The sequence below is a fragment of the Chionomys nivalis genome, chromosome 17, assembly GCF_950005125.1.
Source record: "Chionomys nivalis chromosome 17, mChiNiv1.1, whole genome shotgun sequence".
Taxonomy (NCBI): domain Eukaryota; kingdom Metazoa; phylum Chordata; class Mammalia; order Rodentia; family Cricetidae; genus Chionomys; species Chionomys nivalis.
Genome location: NC_080102.1, coordinates 57565821 through 57586983, shown reverse-complemented (window position 1 = coordinate 57586983; position 21163 = coordinate 57565821). Strand labels below are relative to the sequence as shown.

Here is a 21163-nt window from a genome sequence, read left to right as displayed (position 1 = left end):
CCTCTAGCACAAGGCAACGCTGAGACTGATCAATTATTAATTGGAAGCATGTTGCAGGCCTCAGAATTTCATAAAAAGCATCATGTCAATAGTAAAGGCCTAAAGAAAGAATTTTCCATTACATGGCAACAGGCTAAGGACATTATAAAGAGATGTCCTACTTCTTCTTTCTATAATCAAACACCGTTACCTGCAGAGAGTAACCCAAAGGGTACTAAAAGAAATGAAATCTGGCAGATGGATGTGTTCCACTTTATGGAATTTGGTAAATTAAAATATGTACACCACACCATAGACACATATTCAGGTTTTCAATGGGCTACTGCCCTGAGTTCAGAAAAGGCTGATTTAGTAATCACACATTTATTGGAAGTTATGGCCATCACGGGTATACCTGCACAAATAAAGACAGACAATGGTCCAGCATATGTATCTAAGAAAATGAAATGCTTTTTTGCTTATTATAATATAAAACACATTACATGTACACCAAATAATCCTACAGGTCAGGCAGTTATAGAAAGATCAAATTGTACTATAAAGGATATGCTGAACAAACAGAAAGGGACTGAAAATACCCCCAGAAATAGATTACATAATGCTTTATTAACCTTGAATTTTCTTAACACTAATGAGAAAGGAACAACAGCAGCAGAAAGACATTGGACAATGGAAAAGTCTGCTGAACTAAATCAACCGATTTATTTCAAAGATGTGCTGACCTCTCAATGGAAGCCAGGAGATGTGCTACGTTGGGGAAGGGGTTTTGCTCTTGTTTCCACAGGAGAAGAAAAATTGTGGATACCATCAAAATTAATAAAGTTTCGATTTGAAGAGGAGAAACCTCTTGGAAAGGAGAAATGACAGCTCATCCACAATGATGATATTCATACAGGTGGTAAGAAAAACATATAGAATGGGGGCAGGGTTTTCATCTTATCTCTGCAGGAAAACACTCATCTTCAAAAAATTCAAGGGACCCTGGATGTTTGAATACTGACAGATGGAAACTATTTACAACCCAAGAAGAATCGGAAAGAAAATCGAATAGGTCCTGTAAGTAAAATTATTCTACACTTATCTTTAAATATGTATTAATGTGCATTTATTTATAAATATATAGAGCTGGTTTTGAAGTTGGACTCTGGCTCAATCCCTCTCCAATTCCAAGCCTGTTAGTAAGAGAAAAACCCAAAGTTTCTGTCTCATGTCAAGAGCCATGATATGGGACAGAAAGAAATATGAGTTTAGAAAACATCTTTGCTTTTCTTCATATCTATCATACCTTTCATTGAGTATATCTATCATGCCTTTCATTGAATATATGTATGTCTATATATGTCTATATGATTAATGTTTAAGTTTTTCGCAATGAACAATGTGTTTTTCCTGCAGTGACATTTGAAGTTTCCAGGAAGGAGATGGGGCCCCACAACAACAACTCCACCTGGTTGATATGATGTCATGATACTGATAGTGCTACTACAAGACCTGTTTTGGGTACCAGCTGCACAAGACGGTTCAACTTGGTTAGCTGAAATGGTGCACATCTTGTACAACATTCTGGCCAGACCTCCACAAAATACTCAGAGACTATTTGCAATTTTAAAAGACATTGATCTTGAAATTTAACCATCATTTTATTTTTCACAGGATCCCCCAGAAAGAACGTCACCCCCATGACAGCTGGAAGTAATTCTAGAGGATGATGTCCCCTCTCCCAGTAAAGTTTGCACTTGGGTTTAGGGACATCATTTAGGGGTTGATTATAATTAGTATATGGTTAGGGTTGGGGGGTTGGGGGAGGAATTTTATAAGCTCAGGGATCATTTGAAAAAAAAGAGGGATAATGGGATGATGGGATAATAGATTGGTACTTGTGAGTTATTGTTTTGAGACAAATATATTGGTATCGATTCTTATATATTGATACAAAATTAAATTATATTGACTATTGTATGAATGCATGCTTCTACCTCTGTTTAAAACATTTTTTATGTATTGATATATACATTGTATTGATATATATATTTACCATATTGCAGTGTACATTTCTACCTCTGATTAAGATACTTATATATTGTTTGTGTATTGATATATATTTACCATACTGCAATGTATATTTGTACTTTGTTCATATTTGGAGGTCATTGTCCTCATTTGTTTCACAGTTGTTTATTGTTTTAGTCTTTTAAGTTAGATAGGTATTGAGAATTATATAGATCAATAGTATTCTAAGTTTGTCATTTATAATTAGACTAATCAGGTTCTTTAGATACATAGAGATTATACTCAGTATAGATAGATAATCTTCAACCTCTTCAAAGAACTGTAGAAAATGGCCTTTAATCTAACTCAGAGTTTTGTGGTAGTGAGACACAATTGCTCCTGCAACAGTTACTTTCATTGGTTAATAAAGAAACTGCCTTGGCCCTTTGATAGGACAGAAAATTATGTAGGCAGAGTAAACAGAACAGAATGCTGTGAAGAAGGGACGTGAGGCAGACACTCTCATCTCCAAGATGGACGCAGGTTAAGATCCTTCCCCATAAGCCACCACCTTGTGGTGCAACACAGATTATTAGAAATGGGTTGATCAAGATGTGAGAATTAGCCAGTAAGAGGCTAGAGCTAATGGGCCAAGCAGTGTTTAAAAGAATACAATTTATGTGTTATTATTTTGGGTATAACCTAGCCAGGTGGCAGGATGCAGCCGGCCGCTCCATCTACAGTTTGTCATCATTTGGGGGGTTGGTTACAAGTTGTTATTGCTCATGGTTAGGGAGGAAGCTAAGCAAAGGAGATTAGATGCAGGGATCTTGTTCTGAAAAGAAAAAGGGGAGATATGGGAATGACAGAATAAAGAGGGAGATTATGAATCTACTTCTAAACTAAAAAAACAACTACTAGTCTCAAATAGTTTACATTGATATAGATTTTTGTATATTGGTACAAATTTAAGGTTATTTTTGTTATACTGTATATATGTTTCTACTCTTGTTTAAGTTATTGTACCTATGCAGCTCATTCAAAAATATAATAAAAAGTTCAAGTTCTTGAAGGCTATTTAGGATAATAAAGATAGGTTAGTAAGTAATCATCTCTAATAGACAAACATACAGTCATGCTAGGTATGTTTTCAAAGTCAAACAGAGATATATTTTAGATAGATAGGTGGTCTTCAGAGCCCTATAGAATATGGCATTTAAAATGTTTTAATAGTAAAAGGCCTTTCATGACAATGAGACACGTCTGCTCCTGGCAGCACCAATTTACTACAAAAAAAGGAAGATGGGCATTGAAGGACCTCCATATGGAGTTTGCTTTCATTGTGGCAAAGTTAGTCAGTGGGCAAAAAAGTTGCCCTCGCCTCACTGCTGATATCATGCTGTCTAAATTGGACCAGCAGGACACAAAAGAAGGCAGCTGCCGAACTTTGCCAAGATAAGAGAGAACAGTCCTTCAAAATTCCTGCTTCACAGAAAAGTCTGTCAGAAAAGTTTAGGCCAAATATGGAAGCTCCAATGTTGCAGAGGAACCTTGGGCGACTGTGCAGACAGCCAGATGTCTCTGTCACTGCTATAGTTTTGGAAGTTTGTGTGCTCTGCACTTCCCATTTACTCTGGTAATATTGTATCCTTCTTGGGTCTCTGATGAGATTGAAGACAAGAAAGGTTTACAGTTTTCCTTAGTTATGACAGAAAGTAAATTATGTACAAAACTTTGGATTTATCAAGAGAAGATAGATAATGGAATATTTTCTCTGAATTTACCAAATACAAATAGACTGAACATTGTGAATATAATTCTTATCTGATAATTGATTTTACTCTATATAGTTTTACTGTGTTAGAGTTAATACCTTTCCTTTTTATTTAGACAAAGGGTTGGAAATGTGGGAGATTTGTTTGTATTGTCACTTTGAAACTCCCAATGGAACTAAACCTTGATTAAGAGAGCAGAGTGCACATTCATCTGGCTGTGAATAAACCCAAGAGTTTTCTGGTGGGCCCAGATGAAGATAGAGAGACACGGGGAGGAATAATGAGGGGCTTGGAAAGATTGGGCTTTTTAGATCTGGGAAAGTAGAGAGGAGGGTCAGCTGAACCTTTTCTCTGTCACTCTGTGGACCTGTCATGCTTTACCCTAATATCTGACTCCTCAGCTTTATTTATTAATAGAACAATAAAAGAAGCTGCTATATGTATCCTCTCAAGGCAAACAGTTTACTAACCGAGCTATCTCCAGCCAGTCTGCTCACACTGCATGAGGCTGTTCAGGACCTGTCTACCCACTTCCTGTGAGTCCTCTCAGACAGTCCCTGCTTGTGTTGACCTCTTGCAGTGTTTCTTCCTCTCCCTACCCCCAACAGTTTGAGTTCTTACACTGAGGTCTTTGATCCCTGTGGGCTATTTCTGCACAAGGGAGAGGACTCGGCTTCAGTTTCTCTATGTGGATATGCAGTTTTGCTGGTGCCATTTGTTTTGAAGTTGACTTTCCCCCAAGTGTGCTTTTCAGTATCTTCGTCAGAATCTGGGTGGCTACAGAAGCATGATTTTACACCCGGACACTCTGTCTGCTTCCACTGAGTGTGTTTCTGTGCCAGTGCCACACTGGTTTTGTTGCTTTGGCTTTGCAGTAGAACTTGAAGAAGATGTGGCCATCCCTCCAGTGGTTTTCTTCTCTCTTGCGATTTCTTATATCTTTATGGCCTTTGGTGCCTCCATGTACATTTTAGGATTTTTTTTTTCTATTTCTGAGAAAATGGTATTGGAATTTTGATGAGAATGCTATTGAATGGTTGAAATTTGCTTGTGTTTCTGGCACTTTCAACTAAAAGGATACGACAAAAAATAACGGGAATGATTATACTAACATTGCTATAGGGAAGTAGGATGACAATAAATAAAAGAATAAAATCAAGAGAGCTGATTTTGTGTATGTTCACTCAAACTCAGGTCCAGTGAAGAGGAAACAGACAGAGGCTTCCATTAAACATTTAGGAAATGATGCCTCTGGGCCACAGGCCCTGAGCAGTCACTCATACTGTAGGAGTGACCTGCTGTCCTTCGAGGCTATGAACCAAGCAAATCCCTAGGTCTTAGCAGTGGACAGAAGACTGGGGAAGCAGTCTTTTATGTTGTTAGCAGAGGTGATCTTCAAATAGAGAGGCTGATCCAGGGTATTCAGAGTCTGCCCACCTACCTCTCTGTGTGGGGATCCCTGCAAACACTATAGCCAGCTGTGCCAGCTGTGCCATGACCGAGGTTGTCAGGAAAGAAATCGGTTCAGCATGGCTGAACCTAGACTGGTTCAAACTGACTCTGACTCCTCGTAGTTCATTTTTGGTATATTTAGGCACAGCACAGATTTGGAAGAAAGATTCCTTGTGACAATTATCACAACAAAGCTTAAGTCGTGGCCACATCAAAACTCCTTTGCAAAGTACCTGTGACCTCTTCTGCAAGAATAGGCTCTGGGGCTGGAGAGATGGCCCAGGGCACTGGCCGCTCTCCCAGAGGACCTGAGTTCAATTCCCAACACCCACATGGCAGCTTACAACTGTCTGTAACTCCTGTCACACAGGCATACATGTGGGCAAAACACCAATGCACATGAAAGACAAATAAACAAATTGTGTCTATTGACTGACAATGCTGGGAGTGTGGAGGATTCAGGGGAGGCCTAGCTCTACAGACAGCAAATGATCACCAGGCTTTGGAGTAGAAACCAGGCGAGATCCCTTTTGCTGAGGAGAAAAGCCTGCCTGTATAACATTCTTTCTTTCTTTACTGCTTCCTGTGAGCAGGAGGTGGATATGGTGCTCTCTGCACATCAGGGCACCTTCTTGCTGGAAATCACCATTCCCATTTCCTTAGGAGCGTGGACTCTGTTGTGGATGTTCCATGGAACTCCTCATTCCTGGCCCTTGTGGGGTCTCCTCTACTGTACATAAGTGGTTTTTCTGTAACCTGCATTGTGTGTACCTATGGTCATGGGTGTAACCATCCCTGCCCCTTTTTTTCCTGTTTCTTTCTTTTGGTTGCTGGCTGGAGCTTAAGTATGTTCCTTTGGAGCCTGGCGGTGGTGGCACACACCTTTAATCCCAGCACTCGGGAGGTGGAGGCAGGCGGATCTCTGTAAGTTCGAGGCCAGCCTGGTCTACAAAAGCTAGTTCCAGGACAGGCTCCAAAGCAACAGAAAAACCTTGTCCCGTCCCCCCCCAAAAAAACAAAAACAAAAAGTAAACAACAACAACAAAAACAAAACCCACAAAACAAAACCCCAAACAAGTATGTTCCTCTGGTAGTTTGGGCATTTACACTCTTCTTCTGAGATGTAAACCCCGCCTCACCCTCCACTCACTGTCTCCTGTGTGGCCACAGGCACACAGCATGGCTCTCCAGCTCTCTCCCTCCTTTTCCCTCCTCCCCCAGCTGCTAGGATTTACAGCTTGCTTGCCTTGGTGCTGTTCTTCTAACTCTGTCAAAATTATCCTCAAGATTAAAAAAAACCAAAACCCAAACCAACCAACATCAAGAAAACAAAACGAAACTAACCGCCCAAAAAACAAAACTAAAAAAAGTTCATAATGATTTTGATTCACACTCCATGCGTAAACATTATCCATTTGTAGAAAAAAGATGTGAAAAGTTCCTGTCATTATCAATTAGAGGGTTAATTGCCGGATAATGAATGTAAGAGAAGAGTTACTCAGAAAAACAGACCCAAGTCACAGTATCACAATAAATTCAATTAAGGTAGCAAATGTGGCGGGAGTGTGGGAGATCATATGGCATTAAACGAATTGGGCTTTTCGTCTCCCTGGAGACACACAGGACAGAAAACAGCAGAGGTGACGTAAGAGGATTGTGAGCCTGTTTCCTATCTATCTCAAAAGTAGGAAGTAGGGTGGTGGTGTATATCACTCTGCTTCATGTTGCATAAACACCATGACACCAAAAGAAACTCGGGAGGAAAGGGTTTGTTTACCTTACAGCTTATAGTCCACTATGAAGAGAAGCCAGGGCAGGAACCAGAGACCAGACCTGAGGCAGAGGCCCGGGGTGACTCTGCTTGCAGTGAGCTGGGCCCTTCCTTGCACATCAATCATAATAAGGAAAATGCCCTACAGAAATGCCTCCAGCCAGTTCAACGATGGAGGCCTTTTGTTCATTGAGGGTCTTCACATTTAACTCTTTCTGCATCAAGTTGACAAAAACACAGCAACAAAGCCAAGGCAGGACACGGCAGGCACAGCAGTGCTGGAATGGCAGCGCAGGCACGGTAGCAGGCATAGCCACATTTGTTCCTGTAGAAATGGCCATAAGAAGCGGGAATTTGCACTCCTATCTCATAGGTTTCCTGCACCTGATAATAAGTTTCTCTGCTGATGCAGTGGGCCAGATGAAGCTGAACCAAAAAATACGACAATAGGTTTATTAGAGCAAAGTAACTCCCAGGCGAGTTCTCTGGTCCCAGAGATTGAGACCCCAGCAGTTGCACCTCCAAGATAAAGCAGGGGGACTTATAGGCTGTAGTTGAGGAGCAATGATGTGTTCACCACAGGTTGGGTTTGTGCCCAAGTATGGTCAAAAGTTGACAGCTTAGGTAGGGATTTGGGCTGCTAGTGGCAACTGGGAAGGAAGCTGCATAGTTGCCAAGAATGTGGAAGTGCAAGGCAGAGAGACAAAGCCAGTAAGCAGCATTCATCCATGGACTCTGCCTCAGTTCCTGCCTCCAGCTTTGAACCTCAGCTTTCCCCATTGATGGATGGTGATGTGTAGTAGAAAACAAACCCCAGTCTCCCCGAGTTGGTATCAGTCATGGCGTTTATCACAGCAGTGGAAACCTAACTAGGAAAGACCCAGAATGAGACTAGACCTCTCAGCCATTTCAGTCCCTTGAGGGAGCCTCCCATTGACTATCACAATAAAGACAAGGATTTCCTGAGGGTCTAATTCTCTACAGTGGTGCAACCACCCTAGAAGATTCCAGACAGGGCTTGTTAAGATTAACCCCTTCTGGTCCTGACTGAAGGCAGGTTTTGCTGTGAGGCCACTCTACCTTGAGACCAAAGCAGGCTTGTTCCCAGCCATCCATCCCAGAAGGCTGTCCACGTCAGCCCTGACAGATGAGCAGGGTCAAAGCACTGACAAGAGTCAAAGGTCACCTCCTAGAGCAGATTTAGAGCTGGGAGTGGCTCTAACAGACGTGAAAACTCAAATGGACTTAACAGACATCTATAGAACATTCCATCCAAACAAAAAAGAAAATACCTTCTTCTCAGCACCTCATGGAAGCTTCTCAAAAATTGAGCACATACTAGGTAGCAAAGCAAACCACAATAGATACAAAAAATTTGTCATATCCCATGCATCTTATCAGATCTCCATGGCTTAAAATTAGAATTCAACAGCAATGCACATGGAATCCACAAACACATGGAAATTAAACAATGCTCACCAGCCCCGGGACTCCTTGCCTGCCAGGTTGCTGGATGAAAGCAGGCTATGTAGATTCAGGTAGGGGTTCAGGGAGATGTGGTAGTCCTTTGGGGGCTCCTCCAACAGTGACACCCCAGGGGTCGTTGGCAGAGGCACACTGTCCTTCAGGAGGCCTCTAACTAAGACTGGAGCCTCAGAGCCCCAGAGACTGGGTGTATAGTGAGCTGGGTTGCTGGGGGATGCAGACTCATGGGCTCCCGGTAACCCCAGAAGGGCCCAGCAGTGGTGGTAGTAAGGGTTATGGCTTCCTTCCCTCAGCGGGTTGCAGTTCCAGAGCCAGCACCACCACCTGCAGACAGCTCCCCAAGGAGGGAATTGACAGGTTGGGCCCCAGCCTGGAGGGTACCCAAAGGGGAGTCTCCCAGGATCCCAGGTTTCTTCTGGATCTGGGGGTGCAGGGCTAACAGGAGCAGTGCAGTGGACAGGGCAGGTCAGTTCAGCCGTGGCATGGAGGAGGCACACACAAAAGGCCCTGCTGGCCACTGGCACCTCATGCAGCAGAGGATTGAGCAGCAGCTGGAGCGAGGTAGATGGGCCCAGATTGTCCAAAAGCTGCAGGATGTTTGGCTCAGGCGGGAGTCCCTTGCCCCGATTGAGAGCCGTTGCCTGGGCAGCAATTTCTGCTGCCAGCATGCTGCGGCAGGAGGACCTGGAGCACAGAAGGACACACGAAGGTGACTGCCACCCAGGGCCAGGCCGTCTGACTGCTGTTGTGCAGCCTCTGCCGTCTCTGCTGTCTCATCCTCCAGTACTGCAAAGCCCTTCAGCTGCCCACCCTGGCCACACGGCAGCTGACAGAAGGTGGGCATATAGACCGCGGACAGTGCCTGGCGCAGGGCATCCACATCATTGAAGCCAGGTGGCAGGTGGTCCACACAGAGGCACCGGGAGTGCAACAAGGCAGGGGGCAGCTGCCCAGCATCTGTGCAATGCACGTACAGTGTTCGGGGGGCGGGGAGGGGGGAAGCCCAGTGGCTTGCCCAGCAAATTAGACTTGGCCCTGGCAGCCAAGTCTTTATTCATGTACTCTGCAAAGCCACAGCCCTAAAAGTGGCCTGTGCGCTCTCTGTACACTACGAAGCAGCGCTCCAGGCCGCCAAAGGGCCACACCAGCTCCTCACACTGCCTGGGTCAGGCTGGGCGACAGCTTGGCAACACAAAACAGAGCCTCTGCAGTCTGCAGCAGAACTGACAGCTCCCGATCTCTAAGACAGCTCTGGTGAAAGGCCTGTCCCCATTCAGCAGGGTCACGAAAGCTGTGCCTTTTGATTTGTCCACCAACAGTCCTTGAGTTCATAGTCGCTCAGAGATCGCGATAGCGTACCTCCTGGTTGGTCAAGAGCCCCGGAAAACCCGGATCAGTATCATGGCAGCGGTTACAACAGAACCGGCACTCAGTAAGTTCCAGGCGCTTCCGGATCTCTTCCGGATCCAAGGACAGCAGCTCTTGTTCAGGTGCTCATCGATATGCGGTCCACAAAGTTTCCCCTTTGACCTCCACCTCCAGGTTGAGTGGCAGCCAGTGAGTCAAGAACTTGAAATCTTTGAAGAAAGAATTTGAAGTAGACACTAGAAGATGGAAGATGTCCCATGCTCTTGGGTAGGCAGAATTAACGTAGTCAAAATAGCAATCTTACCAAAAGCAATCTACAGATTCAAAGCAATGTCTATCAAAATCCCAGCAAAATTCTTCACAGACCTCAAAAGAACAATACTCAACCTCATATGGAAAAGCAAAAAATCCAGGATAACCAAAAGAATCCTGTACAATAAAGGAACTTCTGAAGGCCTCACAATCCCTGACTTCAAACTCTACTACAGAGCTACAATACTGAAAACAGCCTGGTACTGGCATAAGAACACACAGGAGGACCAATGGGACTGAATCAAAGACATGGATATCAATCCACACACCTACAAACACCTGATTTTTGACAAAGAAATAAAATAGAAAATAGAAAAAAGAAAGCATATTCAACAAGTGGTGCTGGCATAACTGAATATCAATATGTAGAGGAATGAAAATAGATCCATATCTATCGCCATTCACAAAGCTCAAATCCAGAAGGATCAAAGACCTCAACATGACACCAACCACACTGAACCTCATGGAGGAGATGTGGGAAATTCACTTGAACAGACTGACACAGGAGACCACTTCCTAAATAGAACCCCAGTAACTCAAACACTGAGAGCAACAGTTAATAAATGGGACGTCCTGAAACTGAGAAGCTTCTGTAAAGCAGAGAACATTCATGGTCAACAAGACAAAATGGCAAGTTACAGACTTAGAAAAGATCTTCACCAACCCCACCCCACCCCTATCAGACAGAGGACTGTTCTCCAAAATATACAGAGAACTCAAGAAATTGGTCATCGACAGAACCAATATTCCAGTAAAAAATGTGGTATGGACCTAAACAGAGAACTCTCAACAGATGAATCAAAAATGGCTGGAAGACACTTAAGGAAATGCTCACCATCCTTAGCCTTCAGAGAAATGCAAATGAAAATAATTCTGATATAACATCTTATACCTGTCAGAATGGCCAAGATCCAAACACGGATGACAGCATATTCTGGAGTGGATAAATGGTAAAGGGAACACTCCTGCATTGCCGGTGGGAGTGCAAGCTGATACAGCCACTTTGAGCATCAGTATGGTGATTTCTCCAAAAATTAGGAAACAACCTTCCTCAAGAACCAGCAATACCACTTTTGGGATATATATATATCTCCAAAGGATGATCAATCATACCACAAGGGCATGTGCTCAACTATGTTCATAACAGTATTGTTTGCCATAGCCAGAACCTGGAAACAACCTAAATGACCCTCGACTGAAAAATGGATAAAGAAAATGTGGTACATTTACACAATGGAGTACTACACAGAGGAAAAAATATTGACATCTTGAAATTTGTAGGCAAAAGGATGAATGTAGAAAGCATCAAAACCCAGCTGATCATTCATAACCCTGAGAACCTAGACAACAAAGAGGACCCTAAGAGTGACACACATGGATCTAATGGACATGGCAAGTAGGAAAAGACAACTCCTGAGTAAATTGTGAGCATGGGGTCGTGGGAGAGGGTAGAGGGGAGGGGGGCTGGGAGGGGAGGGAAGAAAAATATATCTCACTAAAAACGATAAATGATTTAAAAAACGTAGAGCTGGGAGTGGATAGCTGATCTTGTGGTTCGGTCTTGGGTTCGACTGGCAGGACAAACAGGCAGTGGAGACATTTGGAGAAGGTGGGGTGTGGCTCTGAGGGACTGGAGGTCAGATGGTGACAACAATGAGAGCCTTAGCCGTAGGAGATGGCTCAACGCAGGTGGCAATGGCTGGTATTTCTGTTCTTAAAGGCCTGGAACTAGGACAGCACCAACTGTACCAGGTTTAGAATCCACATGGACAGAGACACAAACCAGAACTAAAATCATCTAAGGGGCCATGAGAGCTAAAGGAGTCTAAACACACTCAGAAAAGCTACTTGGGAGTTGCCCTAGCACCGAGGTCTGCTCTGAATTTTTCATTTGCATTCTCAACTACTTTGGTGTTTATTTGGTTTATTTTGAGAGGATTTTCCCTTCTACTTTCCCTAAAATGTTGGCCCAGAACATCAGGTTTCATTGAAGAAACCACATGTGCCTCCTCCTTCTGGGCTGCGGATTCCAGGACCACTGATGGAGATTTTTCCTCTTATCACTTTGAACATATCAAGCCAAGCCACTGGGGGTCCTAGTTTTCTGTCTGGTGGGGAATTGGATGAAGAGTTTATAGAGAAAATGTGACAAAGTCTATTCCTCTCAGCCCCGTAGATAGAAGTTAGTCACTTGCCCTGGTGTGTCCTGGGAAACAGAGCATTGCCACAGCATCCCAGAGTCAGTCAGAGGCTACCATGTTACTCTGATCAATCTGAGTCTACTAAAAAAGGAACTGCTTTGAGGATGGATGTGATGGGTTCCATGAGCGAAAGTCATGATAGCATGTTAGGGTCTGTGAGAAGTGGAACATGCTCCCCACCCACTAATAGATGGGTGTCAGTGTGTGCCAGTTGGATTTTGTCAATTTGACACACGCTGGAGTAATCTGAGGAAGAAGGAACTTAACTATGTAATAGGTAAGTCTATGGGGAATTTCAATCAGTGACTGATGTCCCTGAGCTGGAGGTCATGGCTGTATATATAAAATAAGCTGACTTAGAGAGTCAAGGAGAGCAAGTCAGTAAGTGGCTTTACTCCATGGTATCTGCTTTGGTTCCTGCCTCGAGGTTCTGGTCTTGACTTCCTGCCCTGACTTCTACTCATGGTAGCTTCTGATAGGAAAGTGAAAGGGAAGTAAACCTTCCTTCCTCAAGTTGTTTTTGGCCATGATGTTTCTTCAGAGGAGGAGAAAGCAAGTATATGTACCCGCCAAGCAGGTCCAGTTATTCCAGGGTCTGAAGAGGCGCTACCTGAAAGAACATGGGCGAGAGAGGTACGAGGCCAAGCAACATTCTCTTGTCAAGGCCTACGTTTATTAGCGTAATGGCAGCGGCTTATATAGCCCCCGGATGAGGAACCAGGGTTGGGGTGGGGGCTTTGCCGGGGCAGCAAAGGTAAGTGGAAACATTCTTTTTGTAACTCCGCTTAACAACCAGTTGTCAAGGTAGATGGGATGTGGGGGCTCTCTACAAACATTCTTAGGACAATGGTCCCTACTATCAAGATAGTTTGGATATGAGGCAGGTTCCATTAGCAAACAGCTCTCAAGGTGGTGGGGCTTTCTGCAAACATTGTTAGGACAATGGTACCTGCTATCATCTTTGTGAAAATGGCTCCTGAGAAATCCCTCTTTGTTGTATAAGGCAGGCAGCTATTAAGGGGAGGGCACCAGGTCAGAGTCTAACCACGTCATCAGACCTAAAGGACTGGGACAAGGAGAGACCCTCCTCTTGAGTGGTGGAGCATTTTTTCCTCTCCTTGGAACAAAGGGGTGTCTCATGGGTAGCATTAGTTCCTTGGAGCTCCTCAAATAAGCAGGTCTTTGACCACAGGGTCCCTGTCTTAGGCTATGTGGAGGGCAATCCTCGTTCACCTGACATCATGCCATGTTGAGCCTGCCTGTATGGCCTCTGTATGATGTGCTGTTCAGGGGAGGGCTCCACAATAATCCCATCATTGGGCCTCTGCATGAATCATTAATGAAAAGACTGCAAGGTATCTCGTATAGGTTGAGTAAAGGTATAATTTGGACATCAATGACTCGATCTCCGGACCAGAAGAAAGGGCACCTTCCAAACCCAATACACACCTTTTAGTCTGGCCTATGGTATATACTCCTTCCTAAGTACCTACTCCAACATAAAATTACGAGTGCTGCCTTCCAAAAATTAGGGCAGTGGAAAAGGATCAAAATCTAAAATTCTTAACATATGCATTAAACCCAAACTTTTTACTGAGTGTGTCAAACTTTTCCCAGCATCTATAAGCAGTTACAAATATCATTAGGTCAATTCCAGTAGGAGCACAATGACAGACATTGTTGTTAAACACCACCAGTTCCAGTCTCTGAGCAACAGTTAAAACCCCAATCTTCCCCCTTCTACATGAAGAGGGGTTAATATTTTAATCAAAATGAGTTCTGTGTCCCAAAGATTAAAACAGTCAGATGTTTAGTCTGCATCTTAGCTCCAAAACAAACAGAATTTAAACTGCAGAAAATTGTAGTCTCAATGGTCAGGTCATCTCAGCAGGGCATCTGTGTCTGCTCCCAGGTTTGGAAGCAGCTCAGCAGTTATGCTTCAGGACAGGTGGGATTCCTGGATGAGGGGAGCTGGATTCAGCTACCTGAAACACATCTTGACAATTATCTCAAGCTTTGTTTGGACTCTCTGGATGCAGAATGACACCCTGTAGAGAGGTGTAGTGGATCCTGTTATCAGGCACTCCTCTCCATGGGGGCAGGGAAGGACTGGATCAAGGATTCCCTTCCAGCTCATTTCTGGAACTCCTTTATGGTGTGTTTGCAGCTACGACATCATCGGGGCCAGCTTTTATTTTCTTTCTGTAAAAAAAAGCCATAAACATATCCTCGACCCCAAATATATATAGGGCAGGTCTTTTCAAAATTCATTGCAGAGGCTTTTTTACCTTGCCTTAGTAAAGGTCAGCTTGGTGTCATCATGTCAGACCTGTTTGCATCAGGATCTGTTTGCAAGTTATATATGTTGCTTTTAAGGAGCCTTGGTATTATCCATAATTTTTTTATTATAAACCATATATGAAGTTCTTGCATTGGAAGAGTCATTTGTAAAATTTAGTATAAAATCTTTTAAGGGATTTATAGCTACAACATTAGCAAAATACGGTTGTGTGAATTGTAGCAATGATCATCTTGGAAAAGATTATTGTTCTGGCCTTTAATTGAGCAAACACAATTGTCCAGGAATCCATCTTAAAATTATCAATGAATTTGTTGTTTAGTATAAGAAACGTTGATCATAGTCAATATTCTGTCAAAGCATCTTCCAGATTTTCCTCTGCCCTTTTGTACCAGACAGGCTACTGTTCTAAATTAAGAGTTTAATATCTTAACTGGCAAAACTCGGAAGGTTGAGCCATAAAAAGCATTTTGCCTTTTCATAAAACTGTTGTAGATAGGTTTTACATTTAACACACACACTTGCCATAGCTGTAATACACTGTATTTGTTGATTATTGTATACTTTACCTGTGATTTATACTTTACTTGTTGAGTACCTGCTAGGCAGCTTTTATAAGCTCTCTACTGGAAACAGGCTCATTGTTTTTTGTAAGAAAATTACCTAGTGGCTCAAGGTCTCCCATAAAAATAATGTAACCAGGGCTTTAACCATTGAATATCTAATTAAAAGTTTATAAGCTATCCTCCTCTTCAGTTGTAAGTCTGCCTGCAGATAGGAAAATGGGGAAAGGAAGCATTTTAACTAAAGATTTGGGCCTCAATAGACATCAACATGTAGAAGAATAAAAACAGATCCACATCCATCTCCGTGTATAAAATTCAAGTTTAAGTGAGTCAAAGGCCTCAACATATAAAAGTTACATTGAACCTCACAGAGAAAAAATTAGAAGTACGCTTTGCCACATCTCAAACACAGCCTCAGTGGCACAAACACTGAGAGAAATAATAAATTAGATCTCCTGAATTGAGAAACTTCTGTATAACAAGACTATAGAGTGGGAAAAGATCTTTACTTATCATAAACACACTCCAAAAGCATATGAAGAACTCAGGAAATTACTTATCAAAAATTAATCCAATAAAAATATATGTTACAGACCTAAACTGAAAACTCTCAACAGACAAAATTAAAAATGACTGAGAGACACTTAAAAAATGTTCAAACATAAAATCCTTTACCCATGAGAGAAATGCAAATCAAAACGCTGAGATTTCATCTGATCCTTGTAAAAATGACCAAGGTTAAAAATTACTACTAACAGTTTATACTTAAGAAAATGTGGGTAAAGAAAAAACTCCATTGCTGGAAGTGCAAATTGGCACAGCCACTTTTGGATCATACATAGTATTGAAAGACCTAGATAAGCCGGGCGATGGTGGCGCACGCCTTTAATCCCAGCACTTGGGAGGCAGAGGCAGGCAGATCTCTGTGAGTTCGAGACCAGCCTGGTCTACAGAGCTAGTTCCAGGACAGGCTCCAAAGCCACAGAGAAACCCTGTCTCGAAAAACCAAAAAAAAAAAAAAAAAAAAAAAAAAAAAAGACCTAGATAAATCCAGACCCCCGCCCTAGCAGGAAGAGAAGAATCAAAAATCCAGCACCAGCCAGCTCAGCGACTGTGTTTCAGGAACTAGCTGAAGACAAAGCCAGACCGCAATCCCTACAACAATCCCCAGAAACAGGGAGTCTCCCCCTTGCGACCATCACCATACTGTTCTAGGAACTAGCTGATCAGGACCCTGGGAGTGGTTCTGAGAGGCAGGGAATTGCCCCCTTGTGACCATCACTGGATTTTTGGAACTTTCCATGAATTCTCTGGATTACTGGGCCGCGGCTTCTTCCCTCAAAAACTCCTTCTCCCGGTCACTCGGGGTCGAACTCCTCCCCTGCGTGGGCCATGAGACTGGGCCCCAGTGTACCGGCCCCCATCCCATCCCATCAACCAAAGCCCTGTGTGACCACAGCAAGGACGGTCTCCCGTGAGTCACTGGGGGTCCTGCTATCCCGAGACCTGACTGAGAGTCTCCCCAGCACTGGGGGGCCCTCATTATGGCTATTTATTTTTAATAGGCCAATATCTACTTTAAAACTCAGCAATACTCCTTTTGGGCCTAAATACAAAAGTTGTTCAACCATACCATAAGGACATGTGCTCAGCTGTCGACCACCTTGAAGGGTTACTCTGTCTAGGGTCTGTAACCTGCCTGGCTGGTGAGTTATTCCAGGGTCACGGAGAGGTACCACCTGAAAGACATGGCCTGATAAGAGGTATGGGCTAAGCATATTTGTCGAAGCCTCCGTTTATTAGAGTCATGGTTACAGCTTATATAGCTCCTGGATGAGGAGCTTGGGGGGCTAGGGCACAGTATCTTGCCACGTGGTCCACGCCAGTCACGTAGGCCAAGAGGTTACGATCGGTCAGGTCATGATTCCCTGGTCAGGAAGTCACAAGTTGACCCACCTAGTTCTCTAGATAATTTGGAATGTGAGACGGGTTCTGCTAACAGATAGCTCTCTATTAACAGTTAATTTGGGTGTGGGATAGGCTTTGTCAATAAGACTATTCTCAGTACAATTGAGAAGTAGAGCTCTCTGCAAAACTCTTCACGGCGGTGCTTCCTATAATAATTTGGGGGGACATGGCTCCTGACACTCAGCTATGCTTACAGTAGAATTACTTTATCATAGCCAGAATCTGAAAACAACCCAAATGTATCTCTTTTACACCAGGATAAATGAGACATCGTCCTTCTAAATAGCCATGAATACGACAAAATATCTTGGAGTAACTCTAAGCAAGTAGGACTGAAGCTTGGGTCCTGTTATCTCTGCTTGTGAAGGGGGAAATGTTTTTTATTTTTAACCATTGTCACTTGTTAGAGCATAACTCTGGCCCTCGATAAATTTAGTAAGAGGCTTGAGTCTCAGCAGTCCACTCTGAAGCAACACCTGGCAGCAGGAAAGGACCACAAGCTGAGACAGCTCGACTCCCACCCAAGAGCGGACCATACAAATGGAAAATTTTGTATGATAAGAACTTCAACTCTTTTAAGAAAAATAAATTTAGACTTTAGAAACTAAAAAGATCTCCTATATATTTGGGAAAGTAGAAGCAACACAGCAAAAATGACAGTCTCACTGAAAGCAATCTACAGATTCAGTGTAAATGTCCATTAAAATTATAGCAACATTCTTCAAAGAACTCACCTACAGATTTAATGTAAAAGTTCATTAAAATTATAGCAAAATTTCTCATAGAACTCAAAAGAACAATCCTCAACTTTATGAAAATTAAATAAAAACTCAGGATATCCTAAACAATGTTAAAATCCTCTGAATGTATTACAATCTTTGATTTGAAAACTTTCCTAAAGAACCACAGTACTGAAATTAATCTACCTTGGATATAAATTTATACGCCTACAAACTAAAGACTTTTGACCAAGAAGCAAAATTATAAAATGGATAAGAAGCATATTTAACCTCCTTTTACTGTCCTGAAGCTGTAGTTTTCTGAGTCTAGTTCCCTTTATAGCAAACCAGCCTGGCAGCTTTGGCTCTCTATGGCAGGGGGTTAAGACATAGGCTCTCTAGGCCTGGCAGCCAGCCTGCTTGGCAGACGTAGTTGTGTGGGTTGTACCCTTACTTCTCACATCTCGAGGGACTCCCTTTTGAGTCCACAAGCAAACACATCCTGTTTACCGAATGCCTGCCCCATGTCTGGGGGTGAATTTCTGGCCCTGTCAACACCAACCAAGGGCATTTTTTATCAATAAAATTAAAAGAAGTCTACTAAATCTTTTTTTTTAGTTCTTACTCCTCTCTCTCTGGGTGCTTATTTAAATTCTTGTATGAATTTCTCTTCCTTTGAAATTGACTGTCCCGTGTCTATTGGGCGACAGTGAACCTGCGCCTGCCTCGTCCTGCAGATCTGTCCGAGTCCTACAGCCGGCAGAACCTTCTTTTCTTTCTTTTTGTCGTCCCAGGACTGCACTTCCATCCAACAGTTGGCCATTCTTCAGGTCCCTGTTCGGGCGCCTCTATACCCACGCAACAGGTCCAGTTATTCCAGGGTCTGAAAGAACATGGGGGAGAGAGAGAGAAACGAGGCCAAGCAAAATTCTTTTGTCAAAGCTTCCATTTATTAGTGTAATGGCAGTGGCTGATATAGCCCCTGGATGAGGAACCTGGTTTGGGGTGGGGGTCTTTGCCAAAGTAGCAAAATTCACTATTCAGCACACCTGGTAGGTGGAAATATTCTTTTTGTGACTCCGCTTAATAACCAGCCCTCAAGGTAGTTGGGATGTGGGGGCTCTCTACAAATATTCTTAGGACAATGATCCCTTCTATCAAGATAGTTGGGATGTGAGGCAGGTTCCATTAGCAAACAGCTCTCAAGGGAGTGGGGCTTTCTACAAATATTCTTAGGACAATGGTCCCTGATATCATCTTTGGGAAAATGGCTCCTGACAAGTATACAGTATCCATACCCGGTGAAGGACAACATCCAGAGCCTGTTATAATTCACATGATTCCACCTACTGTGATTATTAAAGTGGAAAGGGTTTCTATTAGGGTTTGGATGTGTAATCCCAAAGGAAGGATCCTGTGTTTGGACTCTGATCCCTAGCATGTGGCCATGTTTCAAAGTTGGGGAAAACCTGGTAAATAAACCCAGAAGGAAAAGGTAGGTCATGGGGTGTTGTAGAATATTATTTTAAGGTGTGTGACTTCTGTTTAGGTTGTACTTGTTGAACTATGCGAAGCTGTGATGCTGTGCCTGTCTAACACCTGGTGGGCTAATGAAAATTTTAATGGCCAAACAAAAGGCAGGAGAAAGGATATGTTGATCAGTCGCACAGAGAGTATAAATGGAAGGAGAAATCATAGAGAAAGGAACAGAGAAAGAGCAAGAGAACAAGGAGAGGAGGATGCTTGGGAAAGCTATCCAGTTACCCAGCCACTGAGAAAGAATCAAAGTAAGATACAACTGACCAGGGCAGCCTTCCTGTACTTAGGGACAGAATGTGAAGAAAACCAGTGATCTAAGCCAGCCGTCATTGGTCCATTTCTTGCTCTGACCTCACAATGACAGAACCCTGTTGCCTAACTGCTCTTGCTGAGGCTGCCTCCTCTCCTTACAGTTCAGAGGCTGATCTTCAGTTGAAACAGTGATTTAGATAGAAGTGAGCTGGTCGCACTTGGTGGATATTCATGAACTGTTGAATCTGAACACAGTGAGTTTCCTTCTAAGGTCACAGATTTGGGGTTTAGAGGTTTGGGTTTCCAGGATTGAAAATAACCCTTTCTTCCTTTCTTTCTTCCTCAGTCTGGGGTATAATTTGTGGCAATTTTTATTATCTGCATCAATTAGATGTTTACTCTATTTTAATCTTTAGTTTTAATATTTTCTCTGGGTTCATTCCTTCGTTCACCATTTTAAAACATTTGTTTACATTGACTCTACAACATGAGTATTCTCACAGTGACATTTACCTACGCACATGGAAAGCTTTGACCACATTCCCCTGATCTCACTGCCTCCCGCCCACCCTTTCCAAGTCCCTTGGTGTTCTCACTTATTAACTCAGTCAGGTACTTTCCGAGTCCAGGACAAGTCATGTGGACTCCTGTCCAGAGGACTGACAGGGACACAGGATGGTGTCCTAAGGAAGGGCACCAATGGATGTCTGCCTGTGCTCTAGCAGAAAGCCTCCTCCAAAGTGGTTACCTTAGGATATTCCTGGCAGTTCAAAGTCAGGGATGGAGGGGGCCAGAGGTAAGAGGTAGATACCATTTTGTGATGCTAGTGATGGAACAGGGCAGCTGAAAAGGATTCAAGAACAGAATAAGTGAAAGTCTAAAAAGAAGCTGTTCTTTGAGGAAGAGAGGAAGTTTCCTTGGTGGGACATAGCACACCAGGTCCCTCCATCATCTTCTGTCCTTCTGGGTGCCTGAAAATGGCCTTTTGTGGGACGTTTTCATTTTCTATCAGGGGGGAGGGCGATTGCAGTACTAAAGCTCGTGTGTTATCAGGCACAGAGGTGGGGGCAATAATCATTTGGAAGCAAAGGATCAGTTCTGCTTGCCAGAGACCTCAAGGAACACGTTCTAGAACAAAACTACCTAGTGCTGGGATGTTCTGCCCAGCACTCCAGAGACCCACCCCAAATACCTGTCCTTTTGGAAGAAACAAGGGGACATTTTGTTGACAAGGTCTGTCTTTATCTGATTATCACAAGCCTGGGCTAGAGGAAAACTCTTTCATCTCATCTTTTATTTTTCCAGACAGGGATCCTCTCAGTGTGGCTCTGGCTGTTATGGAATTTGGTTTGTAGACCAGGCTGGCCTCGACCTCAGAGAGCTGCTAGCCAGTAACTAAGTGTGTAATGTGTGCACATGCAATGCCTTAGGGGTGTGAACGTTCTATTGACAGAACAAACATCCTGC

At 43.2% G+C, this 21163-nt stretch overlaps 1 pseudogene; it reads right to left on the bottom strand.

Annotated features, from left to right (window-relative positions):
- Positions 1–8462: 8462 nt before the first annotated feature.
- LOC130888427 (ribonucleoprotein PTB-binding 1-like) lies at positions 8463–11123 on the bottom strand (annotated as a pseudogene).
- Positions 11124–21163: the final 10040 nt, after the last annotated feature.